At 43.1% G+C, this 13,394-nt stretch overlaps 1 protein-coding gene across 7 annotated transcripts in view; it reads right to left on the bottom strand.

Moving 5' to 3' along the window:
• Mab21l3 (mab-21 like 3) overlaps positions 1-13,394 on the bottom strand; it is a 63,049-nt gene that overhangs the window by 38,280 nt on the left and 11,375 nt on the right. The window contains exon 2 of one of the 7 annotated variants that reach the window (XM_045138521.1): positions 9,390-9,449. The exons of 4 other annotated variants lie outside the window; for them this stretch is intronic. The gene's annotated coding sequence lies outside the window, so the exon portion shown is untranslated. Of the gene's footprint in view, positions 1-6,107; positions 6,189-8,669; positions 8,706-9,389; positions 9,450-13,394 lie in introns of those variants that run through there. 2 more of the 7 variants (XM_045138523.1, XM_045138520.1) reach the window with 2 other exon arrangements.

Genomic DNA, 13,394 nt, shown 5'->3' on the forward strand with positions numbered 1-13,394 from the left:
AAATATACCATGAAACTAACTGGTAACTTTATTGACCTATTCACCTCCATTTCGGAGACGTCTGAGTCAGAAGGTGACAAGGAAACAGGTGGCTGGAGGAACTCATATTTGCTAGCTCCTGGGCACACACAGAAAGCCCCTTTCCCCACCCTGCCCACTATTGCTGCAATGCATGACAAATTTGTCTGATTGCTTACTCAAAAGAGAACCAGAGTCAACATACAGACAGAGATAAGTAGAAAGTCCGGTAAAAGATTTATGCAAATGCAGCCATTTGACCTCTGACAAATAATAAAACATATTGAAACCATTCTTCTAAACTAACAGCATGAAACAACTCACCATCTGTAGGAAAAGAGATAAATTTTTTTAAAAATATTTTTTGTTCATTTTTAACTTATTTATTTGAGAGCAATAGACAGAGAGAGGCAAATAGAGAGAGACAGAGAATGGGCATGCCAGGGCCTCCAGCCACTGAAGACAAACTCCAGACGTGTGCGCCCCCTTGTGCATCTGGCTAACATGGCTCCTGGGGAATCAAGCCTTGAACCAGGGTCCTTAGGCTTCACAGGCAAGCACTTAACTGCTAAGCCATCTCTCCAGCCCTTTTATTTTCTTGTTTGAGGTAGAGTTTCACTGTAGCTCAGGATGACCTGGAATTCACTATGTAGTCTCAAGGTGGCCTCGAACTCATGGAGATCCTCCTACCTCTGCCTTCTGAGTGCGCCATCACACCCAGCTGTAGGTAAACCTTTTCATACAAATCAAACCTTATATAAAAATAAACTTGGGGGGCTGGAGAGATGGCTTAGCAGTTAAGTGCTTGCCTGTGAAGCCTAAGGACTTTGGTTTGAGGCTTGATTCCTCAAGACCCACATAAGCCAGATGTACAAGGTGGCACATCCATCTGGAGTTCGTTTCTCTGTCTGTTGCTCTCAAATAAATAAATAAATATTTTTTTAAAAAACTTGGAGACTAGGGAAATGGCTTAGCAGTTATGGCATTTGCCTGCAAAGCCTAAGGACCCAGGTTCAATTCCTCAGGACCCATGTAAGCCAGATGTACAAGGGGGCACATGTGTCTGGAGTTTGTATGCAATGGCTAGAGGGCCTGGCGTGCCCATTCTCTTTTTCTCTCTGTCTCTTCCTCTCTCATAAATAAATAAATAAAATATTGAAAAAAAAAACCAAATGGATCATGGCTCTCAAGGAAAAAATGTAAACTAATAGGGGTTTTAGAAAAAAATATAGTGTAAATGTGACTATGGGTTAAGCAGAGTTACACTTAGAAATAAACTTATACATGGCTGGGTGTAATAATGCACACCTGTAATCCCAGCATTCAGAAGCCCAAGGAAGGTGAATAGACTAGAGTTTGAAGCCAGCCTGGGCTACAAAGCAAGAGAGGAAATAAAGAAGGGGGAAAAAAAACCCATAAAATTCACTTAAAATAAAAGTGACAAATGGGGCTGGAGAGATGGCTTAGCGGTTATAGCACATGCCTCTGAAGCCTAAGGACCCAAGTTCAATTCTCCAGGTCCCACGTAAGTCAGATGCACATGGTGGCACATGCATTTGGAGTTCGTTTACAGTGGCCTTGAGGCCCTGGCATGCCCATTCTCACTCTCCCTCCCCCTACTCTCTCTCGAGTAAATAAACAAAATAAAAATTAAAATAAATCTTTTTTTTTTTTAAGTGACAAATGGACCAAGAACACACACCTGCTCTTCCAAAGACACTGATGTGAGGCTGAAGGGGAAAGACCCAGGCTGGATTATATATATACTTGGAAACTGCATACCCCACAGGGGACTTGTCTGCAAAATATAAGAAGTCTAGAATTCAACAATAAGGAAAAAAATCAAAACTACCTCAGCAAAGAAGATGGGAGGATTGCAAAGAGACACATGGAGCGGCAGTCAGCATCATTAGGCATTGGGGAAATTTAAGTTACGGATCCCAAAGGTTGCTGGGTTTTCCCTTGAGCCCTGACCCTGGTGATCCTGGGATTTCTGCTCCACATCACCATGGCCACGCCCAGCTGGTTACATGGTCCACCTCATGCCCTCGTGCTTGCACAGGAACTCTCTTAACTGCTGAACCAGCTCCCCAGGCCAGGGAAATGCAAATTAAAAACCCAAGTTACCGTTACTTACATACTTATTTGAATGGCTAAAACAATACGATACCAAATACTGACCAGAGCATCTGGAACTCCCATGTATTTCTAATGGGAATGTAAAAGGCTATAACCTCTCTAGATAATGATTCGGTGATTTCTCACAAAATAAATGTACACACTATATGACCCCCAGCCACCTCACTCTTAAGTATGTACCCCAAGGAGATAGAACCTTGGTTTATACAAAGCCCTGTACATCAATATGCATGCAAGTGTCATCTGTAAGAGCCATGAGCTAGGCACACTGGCTGCTCTTCAAAAGGCAAGTGAATAATCAAATACAGCTTACCCACCGCACAGAGCACAACACAGAAAACAAAACTAGTGATACATGTGATTTAGAAGAAGTTTACAGACTCGTGAGGAACAACAGAACCAATCTCACTGGTATTAGTTTCATTTCTTTGGCTTTCTTAAAGAGACTACAGTAGCAGATGGGTGGTTTGAGGTGCAGGTGGGGGCATGTGCCTGTTAAGGGCTGGTGGGAGTTCTGTTTTGCATCCTGACTTAAGTGGTGATTTTATGAATCTAGACATTCATTAAAACTCATAGGACCTTGCACCAAATAAAAGAGTATTTTTACCCTAATACAATTTTTAAATGAAGTTGCCTAATGCAAATAATCAGATAACCAATTCCTCAGACAATGTTTACTGTGTAATTTGATTGGGAAATACAGGTACTGTGTGAATGAAACAGTCCATTATTAAATCTGAAACACTATTGATTATTAAAGTGCTAAGAGTGATTCTAATGTTTTAAAGTAGACATTGAGCACGTTAAGATAAATGAGTAAATCTGGCCAGGCGTGGTGGCACAGACCTTTAATCCCAACACTTGGGAGGCAGAGGTAGGAGGATCACAAGAGTTCAAAGCCACCCTGAGACTACATGGATGGGCACCTGCCACCTTGTGTTGATGGCACATCCCAACTGTACTTGCTGCAGGGAAGCATGGCAGAGGAGGTCTAATGCACACAGAGGTGGTTACCAAGGAAGTAGCCATGAAGTGTACTAATGCAGCAATACCTGATGTATGCATTCCAGTAATTCCCTCTTGGGAATCTAATCCAAATAAATAAATGACCAGATATAAGTAGCATGTGTATTAAACTAGCATAGACATAGGGTACATTTGATATGCTAGAGAATATTTTAAATATCGTACTATACTAATTTACTTTGAATTTCAATTCTGTGAGATAAGTACAGTTATTTTTTCCACTTTACCAATCAGCGACAAACTATATTACAAAGATGTACATATATAATAGTCATTATAACATCTGGATCATGGAGACATAGGAGTTGCCTAATAAAGGTGGAATAGTTTAATAAAAAGTGACCATCATATTATGCAACTACTGAAAGCAAAGTTTGGGGCTGAAGAGATGGCTTAGCGATTAAGGTGCTTGCCTGTGAGACCAAAGGACCCAAGTTCAATTCCCTAGGAGCCATGTAGGCCAGATGTTCAAGGTGGCGCATGCATCCGGAGTTTGTTTAAACATAGTGGCTGAAGGCCCTGGTGCGCCCATTCTCTCTCTCTCTCTCTCTCTCTCTCTCTGTATCTGTCTCTTTCTTTCTCTCTGTCAAATAAATAATGAAAATTTAAAAAAAAAAAGTAAAGTTTTGGATAAGTATTTATACATACAGAATCTGGGAAGTTTTTGAAATTATAGTAATTAGCATCCAGTCTGAAGCAATCAAATTAATATTTGGGGGTAGGTTTAGAATAATGGTCATTAAGTTAGATATTTGGTCATTAATGTGAAAGGATGTCCATAATAATTTGTTAAATATGACAAAAAAAAGGGTTATAATATAATCAAATGCTTTAAAAAAAAAGCCAGGCATGGTGGTGCACACATTTAATCCCAACACTCAGGGGGTAGGGGTAGGAGGATCGCCATGAGTTCAAGGCCACCCTGAGACTACATAGTGAATTCCAGGTCAGCCTGTGCTAGAGACCCTACCTCAAAACCTCCCCCCACCAAAAAATAGTCATGTCAGAAGGCTTCCTTATGCAGGGAACAGTGATGGGTCCCTTCTGACTTATGCCAGAACATCATTATCCTCCAGCCATCAGAATGTTTGCTACTGAGTAAGTCCTGAGGCCAGGAGGACACTGGGAAGCCCCTAATGGGACCCGCTGGGTCACTAGCCTTTGGTCCTAGCTACTCCAAGGATGGACTGGAAGGTGCACTCTGGGATTTCCTTGGATCCAGGACCAAGTAAAAACTTCAAAGTGCGCAGCCAATGTTCTTGTATTAAAATATCTATTGAAGCCAGGTGTGGTGGTGCACGCCTTTAATCCCAGCACTTGGGAGGCAGAGGTAGGAAGATCACTATGAGTTCGAGGCCACCCTGAGATTCCATAGTAAATTCCAGGTCAGCCTGAGCTAGAGTGAAACCTTGAAAAAAAATAACAACAAAAACACACAAAAAAACCCAAAACCAAAACAAACAAATAAAAAAAAACTACTGACTAAGAGTGTTTTTCACTGGCATGATTATCTAGCCTAATTTTATTCCATCTATTTGCATAGCAAATGTTATTTGGCACATAGAAATTCACTAAATATACCTAAAAGGCTTTAAATGACGTAGCTAAGGGAATCTCCCATCTCAATTCTGAGGTTTAAATGATGGAAAAGGCAATCACAGGGCTTTAATCCAGGGTAATATGTGCCATTATGAGGATTAAATGTGTATATATATATATATATATATATATATATATATATATATATATGCTTCTGCTAATGTCTTATCTGCTTTTGTATATATGTAAGTAGAATGATTGAGATGGGGGAAGGGGATATGATAGAGAATGGAATTTCAAAGGAGAAAGAGTGGGGGGGGGGAGGGGGTATTACCATGGGATATTTTTTATAATCATGGAAAATGTTAATAAAAATTGAGAAAAAATATAAACAAATAAAACCTACAGGAACAGATTCAGATCATGTCAGACAACACTGTGCATTCAGTGAACAGTTCTAGGAGTGGATAACAGGTCTTCATGGTGAAAAAAGATTATACCTATTATAACCCTAATAGGTGTTCTGTTAATTTTTGGACCCTGTCTACTCAATTGCTGTTTTAACCTTATCTCTGCTCATTTAGTCAGTCCACACTCACGTGGTCCTGAGACAATCTCACTCCATCTACCTGGGTTCTTTCAATCACTCTGCGAGGCCTAAAAGTCTACAGAATGGAAACCCTAAAAGCCCCCAGTTTGTTGTGTGCCCACTCTGCCTTCACTCCTTGCTTTTATTCTTTCTCCAAGGATTGTCTTCCTGCACTTCACCAATACACCTTCAGGTCCCTTAGAAAGTCCCACTGGAGAAGGTCCTCCACCACCACACCCGACAATCCCATTCAGCTTGAAGAAGCCAGATCCATCCCCTTACTGATTCCCTAATGGCAGTTACTTCCTCAGAGGGAGACTAAGGCAGTTAGGGTGACTGGGCCCCAAAAGTAAAAAGCAGAAATGTCTTTGGGTCTGCCCTTGCAGTCTCCACTTTGCTAGTGATCACAGAAGAATTTGGCCTTTTCTTATCTCTTATGTAAAGGAGTTACACAGCTCAGTTTTTCCATAAGCAACCTGAGTTCCTCTCTGAGTTCCGCCTTTAATCCCAGCACTCAGGAGGCAGAGGCAGGAGGATTGCCTAGAGTTTGAGGTCACCCTGAGACTACATAGTAAATTCCACATCAGCCTGAGCTAGCATGAGACCCTACCTCAAAGAGTTCCCCTTTCCTAAAATTAAGGTTTGAATCTGATCCTGGAATTTTGGTTGGTTAAGCTCAGGCTTAAACTTGGCATCATGGCTGGCCTCTCCAGGAATCCACCCATCAGCGCTCTCTCAGACTCACCTGAGTCTGAGGGTAAAGCCTGCCACAGTAGGATTATCAATAGATGCTTACCAGGTGGGCATAGTCTCTTGTTGGCTTTCACCTCTCCTGAACTTCCAGGTCCTTGCTCTGGTAAGCCCCCTTCATCTTGGCTCTGCTGAGATGGGGGACCCCTATCCCTAGTGGGCTCTCTACCCCTTCCTGCCTTCCACATGGCAGAAGCTCTTTATACTCTCTTCTCTTAATCTAATAAAGTTTCTAAACTTTTAAAAAAATGACATGTTAAAATCTCAGTATCTGAGTATATTTATATCTAAATATATACTATAAAGTATATGCTATGATACGCAATTTATATGCATAGTTCTTTAGATATTAATTTTTGTAGTACTAGCTGTCAAACACCGGGAGTCAAAAACCCCTAAATCATTTTTATATATTTATAAATTGTTACCTATAAGCCATGTTTAGGGCTGGAGAGATGGTTTAGCAGTTAAGGTGCTTGCCTGCAAAGCTTAAGGACCCAGGTTTGATTCTCCAGTATCCATGTAAGCCAGGTGCACAAGATGGCAAATGCATCTGGAGTTTGCAGTGGCTAGAGACCCTGGTGTGCCCATTTTCTCTCTATATAGATCTGCTTCTTTCTCTTTCTCATAAATCAATAAATAAAAGACATGTATATAAAAATAATTTATATATGTATAAATATGCAATATATTATATATAATATGGGAAAGTATTAAAATATGCATACCTGGTTGTTTATATTTATTGAGAAATGATGCATATATGGGTCATTAGTAGGGACCACAGAGAGAGGAGACAAGGAGGATTGGAAGAAATCAAAACAGAAAAACACTTAAGCTATTCATTATAAAACAGCCTGTGTTCTCATGGTAGCTATCTCAAGAAAAATCCAATTTCAGATAATATCAAAAAATACTTTCCTGAGCTGGCATGGTGGTGTACGCCTTTAATCCCAGCACTCAGGAGGCAGAGGCAGGAGGATTGCCTAGAGTTTGAGGTCACCCTGAGACTACATAGTAAATTCCACATCAGCCTGAGCTAGCATGAGACCCTACCTCAAAAAACAAAAAGAAAAACAAAAACAAAACTTTTCTACATGGAACCATCTTCCATATACATGCATCATCTATATATCAGAAAAGCTTTCTTATAATTCACTTTTTAAAAGCCAGCTTTTTTTAGTTAAGGCATTAGCACACACAATACCCTCTGCTGGCACAATATGCCTTTGATTCTTCACCCAGCGACTCCTCAAAATTCCTTTGGGATGAATCAGAATTCATTATTTCAGTCAGTCAGGCAGTCTCGTCATATTGTCCTTTGTTCCCAAAGCACATCTCATAGTTGGAAATGATGTCACTATAGATCAAAAACTTTCCCATCCAAAAGAGGAAGCAGTGGTCAGGGACTGCTTTGTCTGGCTCACTAGTAAATTCCCACTGTCTTGCCCACAGAGCACAGGGACATCGTGCTGAAAGCCCAGCGGTTGGGTGTGGTGATGTATGAGGGTATTCCTAGCACTTGGAAGGCTGAAACAGGAAGGTCTTACATTTTTAAGTTGGAGGTTAGCTGGGGCTACATAAGTACCAGGCTCTTTGCCACAGGGAGGGGGCAGGAGAAAAAAAAAACTTTGGTAATTACTTAGCTCATTTTTCTGTACTAAACTGATCACACATTCTTCCTTTGTGCCTCAATGAGATGGGTACATTCTGATGGCTGGGTTGTCTCTCACCTCCCAGAACACTCTGATGGCTGGGTTATGTCCCTCACCTCCCAGGACACTCTGATGGCTGGGTTATGTCCCTCACCTCCCAGGACACTCTGATGGCTGGGTTATGTCCCTCACCTCCCAGGACACTGATGGCTGGGTTATGTCCCTCACCTCCCAGGACACTCTGATGGCTGGGTTATGTCCCTCACCTCCCAGGACACTGATGGCTGGGTTATGTCTCTCACCTCCCAGTACACTTTGATGCCTGGGTTATGTCCTCACCTCCCAGTACACTTTGATGCCTGGGTTATGTCCTCACCTCCCAGGACACTCTGATGGCTGGGTTGTCTCTCACCTACCAGGACCTCCAGTATGAACTCTGGTTGACTAGATGGCTGAGGACCTAGTTTGTTTTATCTCTTGCCCTTCTGTCATGCACCCACTGCTGTGGTTGCTGTCTCCCATTGCACCGAGAGAAAGCTAAATTGGGTTAAAGATTATGACCCAACCTGCATCCGGGTTTCACTTTCTTTGATGATTCTGCCCTTGTGACTACATTAAAGGGTCATTCGTTCTGAGTAAATAACAATGCCCCTTTCTCCCTTCTCCTGCCAATGGTACTTTGATTTGTTTGTTTGTTTGAAGTAAAGTTTCAAACTCCAGGACTCCAGAAGAGAACTGGATTTGGTGACAGTCCCACGAAAGAAGTGATGAAAGTTAAATGAAGGTGTGAGGGGAGAGCCCAGGCCAGTCGGCTGGCGTCATGCCAGCAGATGAAGGGAAACACGCAGGTGTGCCGGCCCTGAGCCGCGGCCTCAGAGAAACCAGCTCACGGCACCTTGGTCGAGGAGTTCTAGCCTCCAGATCAGAGGGAAAATGGCCTTGGTTTCCCTCACCAGGCGTGTGGTGTTTCTTGTCTGCCCGACAGGACGACAGACAACGCTGTCCTGGGGAAGAGCTCCCGAGGCAGAGCCAGCTTAGTGGCTCCACCCTTGACCGCGCAGTCAATCGTACAGTTCAGGGACTGCAGCCTTTCAGCCAGTGTCTTCTAAGGACCTGCGGCTTTCTTCACTTCTGTGAGTGGGCGGCACTGACGGTCAAACCCAGGGCCCTGCACACGCTAGGCAAGCATTATACCACCGAGCCCTGTGGATCCTACTTTTCGGGGACAGGTTTCTGCTACTCTTTCAACATCCAGCAACGGTTGAGGACAGCTCTCCACTCAGGCGTTCTAATCCTGTGCTCACACGAAGCTGGTTACGCCCGCCGCCACCCCACTTCACCCTTGTCCCTTTATCATTTTTTTTCTCTTCCGAAGGCTTATCAAATACTCTGTAAATAAGTGTCCTGATACTCGTGATAGGCAGAGCTCCTGATTTAGGCATGCGCTATGGTACAGGAAAGAGGAGGGGGTCCTCCTTCCAGGTTCATGTGAAGTGATGCTGAGAGGAGGCGTGGGACTTTGAAGAGGTGGAGCCTACTGGAAGGTTACTCGGTCACTGGGAACCCTGCCTCAGATGTGCTGATGTCACTCTCCTGGCATCCTGGGTTCTCATGAGAGGGTTGTTGTAGAAGAACGAGCCTGGTCCTCCCCATCATGTAGCTCTGGGGCTCACCTTGTCATCTCTCCCTCTCACTGGACTCTCGTCATGATGCCATTTGCCCCGGATCCCTCCCTAGAGAATAAGGCACAGAGGAGACCAACATTATGTTTTTGGATCTCCAGACTATAAACGAAATATAACTCTTTTATGTATGAGTTATCTAGTTTCAAATATTTTGTTACATTGATTACCAGATTACCAGAAGTAAGCTTGCTTTCAAGCTCCCTCCAGGGCTTCAAGAAACTAAAATAATGAACAAAGGCTACTTTGGAAATAATGCTATGTCCTTCCCAAGAAAGATAAAATCTCCCCAAATGAACATCAGAGGCATCCCAGAAAAAAAAAAAACACAAAAAACACTCAGGCCCCACTTCTTGGTTTCATCACTGAAAAACCACAATGTTTGTTGTTGAAGCATGAATGAGGAAATTGAGTGCCAAGGAAAGTGGACTTTTTAGCACAGGTTTGTGAGACTTTATCACCAACACTCAATGCAAGGAAAACAAAATTGGGCCTCTGAGCCGTACTTTTTCAATGAAAGCGATCAAGCTTGGCCCATCTGACAGAAGACAACAGAGGAAAGGACAGAAAGATGAAGGAAGCCTGGTGCCTAAGCATCATGTAATCTTTACTATGAAACTGCACATAAAAATAACCCACAGGGGCTGGAGAGATGGCTTAGCGGTTAAGCGCTTGCCTGTGAAGCCTAAGGACCCCGGTTCGAGGCTCAATTCCCCAGGACCCATGTTAGCCAGATGCACAAGGGGGTGCATGTGTCTGGAGTTCGTTTGCAGCAGCTGGAGGCCCTGGCGCGCCCATTCTCTCTCTCTCTCTCTCTCTCTCTCTCTCTCTCTCTCTGCCTCTTTCTCTGTCTGACTGTCACTTTAAAATAAATAAATAAGCAAAAATAAATAAATAACTAGTGGGACACATGGCTAATCACTGGCACCAATTGAAATAGCTGTTTTACAACTGGCTTTGGGTCCTAAATTTATTATCAAAAGTCTAAAATATTTTTTGTTACCAAGTCTCTGTCTCAGTATCTAACCGTTTTTTGGAGGGGGTGTCAAAGAGTAGAGTAGCTATACACAGGCCTGATTTGCCGAACTGTTGATACTTTTACTGACTCCACATTGTCCTCTAGCATTGGGAAGGGCAACATGACATTTTAAGCCCTAGTTGATGAAAGGCTATTAATAAAGTCCTACTAACAAATGATGTACAGGTTAAGATTCCTTCCTCCGTAATGCATTGCTTCTCACAGCCGCTTCTCAATTTTTCCCTATCACTATGACAGCCTCATTACTTATAAGCAGCCAGCACAGTATCAGTCAGAAGCAGCAAGTCTGTATCCTCAGCTCATGTGACTTTATTTCAAATACTGACTGATCTGTCTCATCGTGAGTTCTTGCCACACTGGAGAGCACTGGAGGGCCCAAGGGCTCCAGGGCTCTTGGTACCAAGGACTGCTCAGATCCCATTTTTCTCTTTAATGTCCAATTAAGAGCACAATTACACAAATCCTTGGCTTCTTAGCTCAGTCTGTACCTCAGTCATTAATGAGACTAAAATGACCTAAGATAAAAGGTGATACTGGATGACATGGGGCAGCACATATATCATCCAAGGCCCTATCCAAAAGGAAAGGAAGGGTGCAGCAAACAGGCCAACCACATGTACAGTTCACATAACTCCTTTTTTTAAAAAAAAAATTTTGGCACTTTTATTTATTTGAGAGCGACAGAGCGAGAAAGAGGCAGATAGAGAGAGAGAATGGGCGCGCCAGGGCCTCCAGCCTCTGCAAACGAACTCCAGATGCGTGCGTCCCCTTGTGCATCTGGTTAACGTGGACCTTGGGGAATCAAGCCTTGAACCAGGTCCTTAGGCTTCACAGGCGAGCAATTAACCGCTAAGCTATCTCTCCAGCCCACATAACTCCTTTTGATTAACCACTTCCAGAAACTTCCATGGCCAAAACATATATTACAATTATTTCAGGGTAACGGAGATGACACAGCTAAAGTAACATCCAGGCATGGCTGAAATTACTAAGGAATTGCATAGCTTTTCTTCCACAAGCTGTGAACACAGTAATTCTTGATATAATTTATAACCCAAAGCTGGGTAAGAGCCCAGTGCTCCCAGAAAGACCATAGGTCAGACAGACAGACGCATATATAAACAGTGTATCTGATGTCTCCAATACCTCGTTTTTATTTTCTTAGCAAATAGAGTTTACATTTTCCCCTTTGAAGCCGTTAGTCAAGTCTCTCAGGGTAGCTGTGGGTATTTAAGCTAAGCCGTGGGACACCAATAGCCCTTCACATTGAACTTAGCACCTCACTGAAGAATTGCAAATGCATGGTGCAGAAAGAGTTCTTTAATGGCAAGCAGGACACAGAGACTGAATTGTAAGACAGGGTGATAATAAGTATGAGGAAAATAAATATTGGCTGACATATTAGCTAAAACGTCACTGAGAAAGTATTTAGCTTGAGTCAGAAAGGTGGAAAGATTAATGAGATAGCTTGGGAAGGGAAAGATGTTCCAGGAAGATGGAACAGGCTCAAAACATGGAGACCACTGATGTCAGTGGGAATGGCAAAGACCTTTGCAAATCCCTAGACTCAGAAAGACAAAGCTCATGTTCGCTCTCACTTGCTTTTCCAAGATTTTATATAGATGCATATAATCATAGAGGATCACATGGCATGAAAGTAGAAGTGGAACTGTCTAGGGGAAGAAAATGGACTCATAGGGGTTGTGAGGAAGAAGGGAAAGCAGTGTGGGTGGGTGTGTTTAAAGTAGCCAGTGTGGTGGCACATGTCTTTAATCCCAGCACTCGGGAGGCAAAGGTAGGAGGATCATTGTGAGTTTGAGGCCACCCTGAGACTACAGAGAGAATTCCAGGTCAGCCTGGGTCTAGAGTGAGACCCCTACCTCAGAAAAAAAAAAAAAAAAGAGAGAGAGAGAGAATGAAAAAGAAAGAAAGTACATTGTATCCTTATAGGAAAATGTCCTTACATACACCAATAAGAAAAACAACTTAATCACACTGTGAAAAATAAAAATAAATAAATAAATGAGAAAATTGGCAAAATTGACAGAATCTATTTATTTAATCAGGAATTAAGGACGTTCCACTCTCTGAGGGGCATTTAGTCAGGAAAAATAGCTGACTTTGGGTTAGAAGGATGAGCTCTGTGGTGTTTATACGTGTCCCATATTTCATTCTGCAGCGCTGCAGCAGCCTTGTGCAATGCTCGTGGTGAAAAGCCAGTATCCTAGCAGGCATGGGGATGCAAAAAGGCCAGAGCGCTTTCAGAGCGTCATCCCAGACACTCTTGAGTACTTCACCTGGAGGGTCAGTCTTCCCTGTGAGACCTGGACTTCAGCTGGCTCACTGAACCCAGCTACACACAACCCTTTTGCTAAACAATGATAAGTAACTACTTCAGTTCATGGCTGCCTGAACAAATGAACACTATGACATTAATATGTGAACCAGAATGTTGAAAGGAAAAGCATGGAGAGAGACGTCTACGGGGACTTTGACAAGCTACCTATTTCTGGAAATGTGGAAGACCGTGTCTGGTATGGGCTGTGCCCATGCACAGGGCTGCATCGCACTCAAAAAGACCTAGGGAGGTTCTAGCTCTCAGTTCTGCTGACTTGTGGCTCTGCACAAGCAGGAGGTGAAGCTGAGGCAGAACCGTCCACTGCCTGACTGTGGTTAAAGATGGGCCCCAATATGCAAGTCTCTTGGCAGTAGCTGGAGAACTTATTGCTCCTGGTAATGAAGAAAATCTTCTTGGGGTGGGATACCTTCCAGTGAGTTGTTAGTCAGGGAGATCCCTGAGGCTGCCAAAACAATGCAGGCTATTGCCAAGGCTCTTGCTGGTCCACCGGAAGTAGATGGTAAGACCCTATTGCTGAAGACACTCCACAGTCTTTAGGCTGCAGGACACTGAGAAATCAAGCTTTAGCTGAACGGCAAGCTTCCTCCCTGCTGCCTAC

The sequence above is a fragment of the Jaculus jaculus genome, chromosome 19, assembly GCF_020740685.1.
Source record: "Jaculus jaculus isolate mJacJac1 chromosome 19, mJacJac1.mat.Y.cur, whole genome shotgun sequence".
NCBI lineage: Eukaryota > Metazoa > Chordata > Mammalia > Rodentia > Dipodidae > Jaculus > Jaculus jaculus.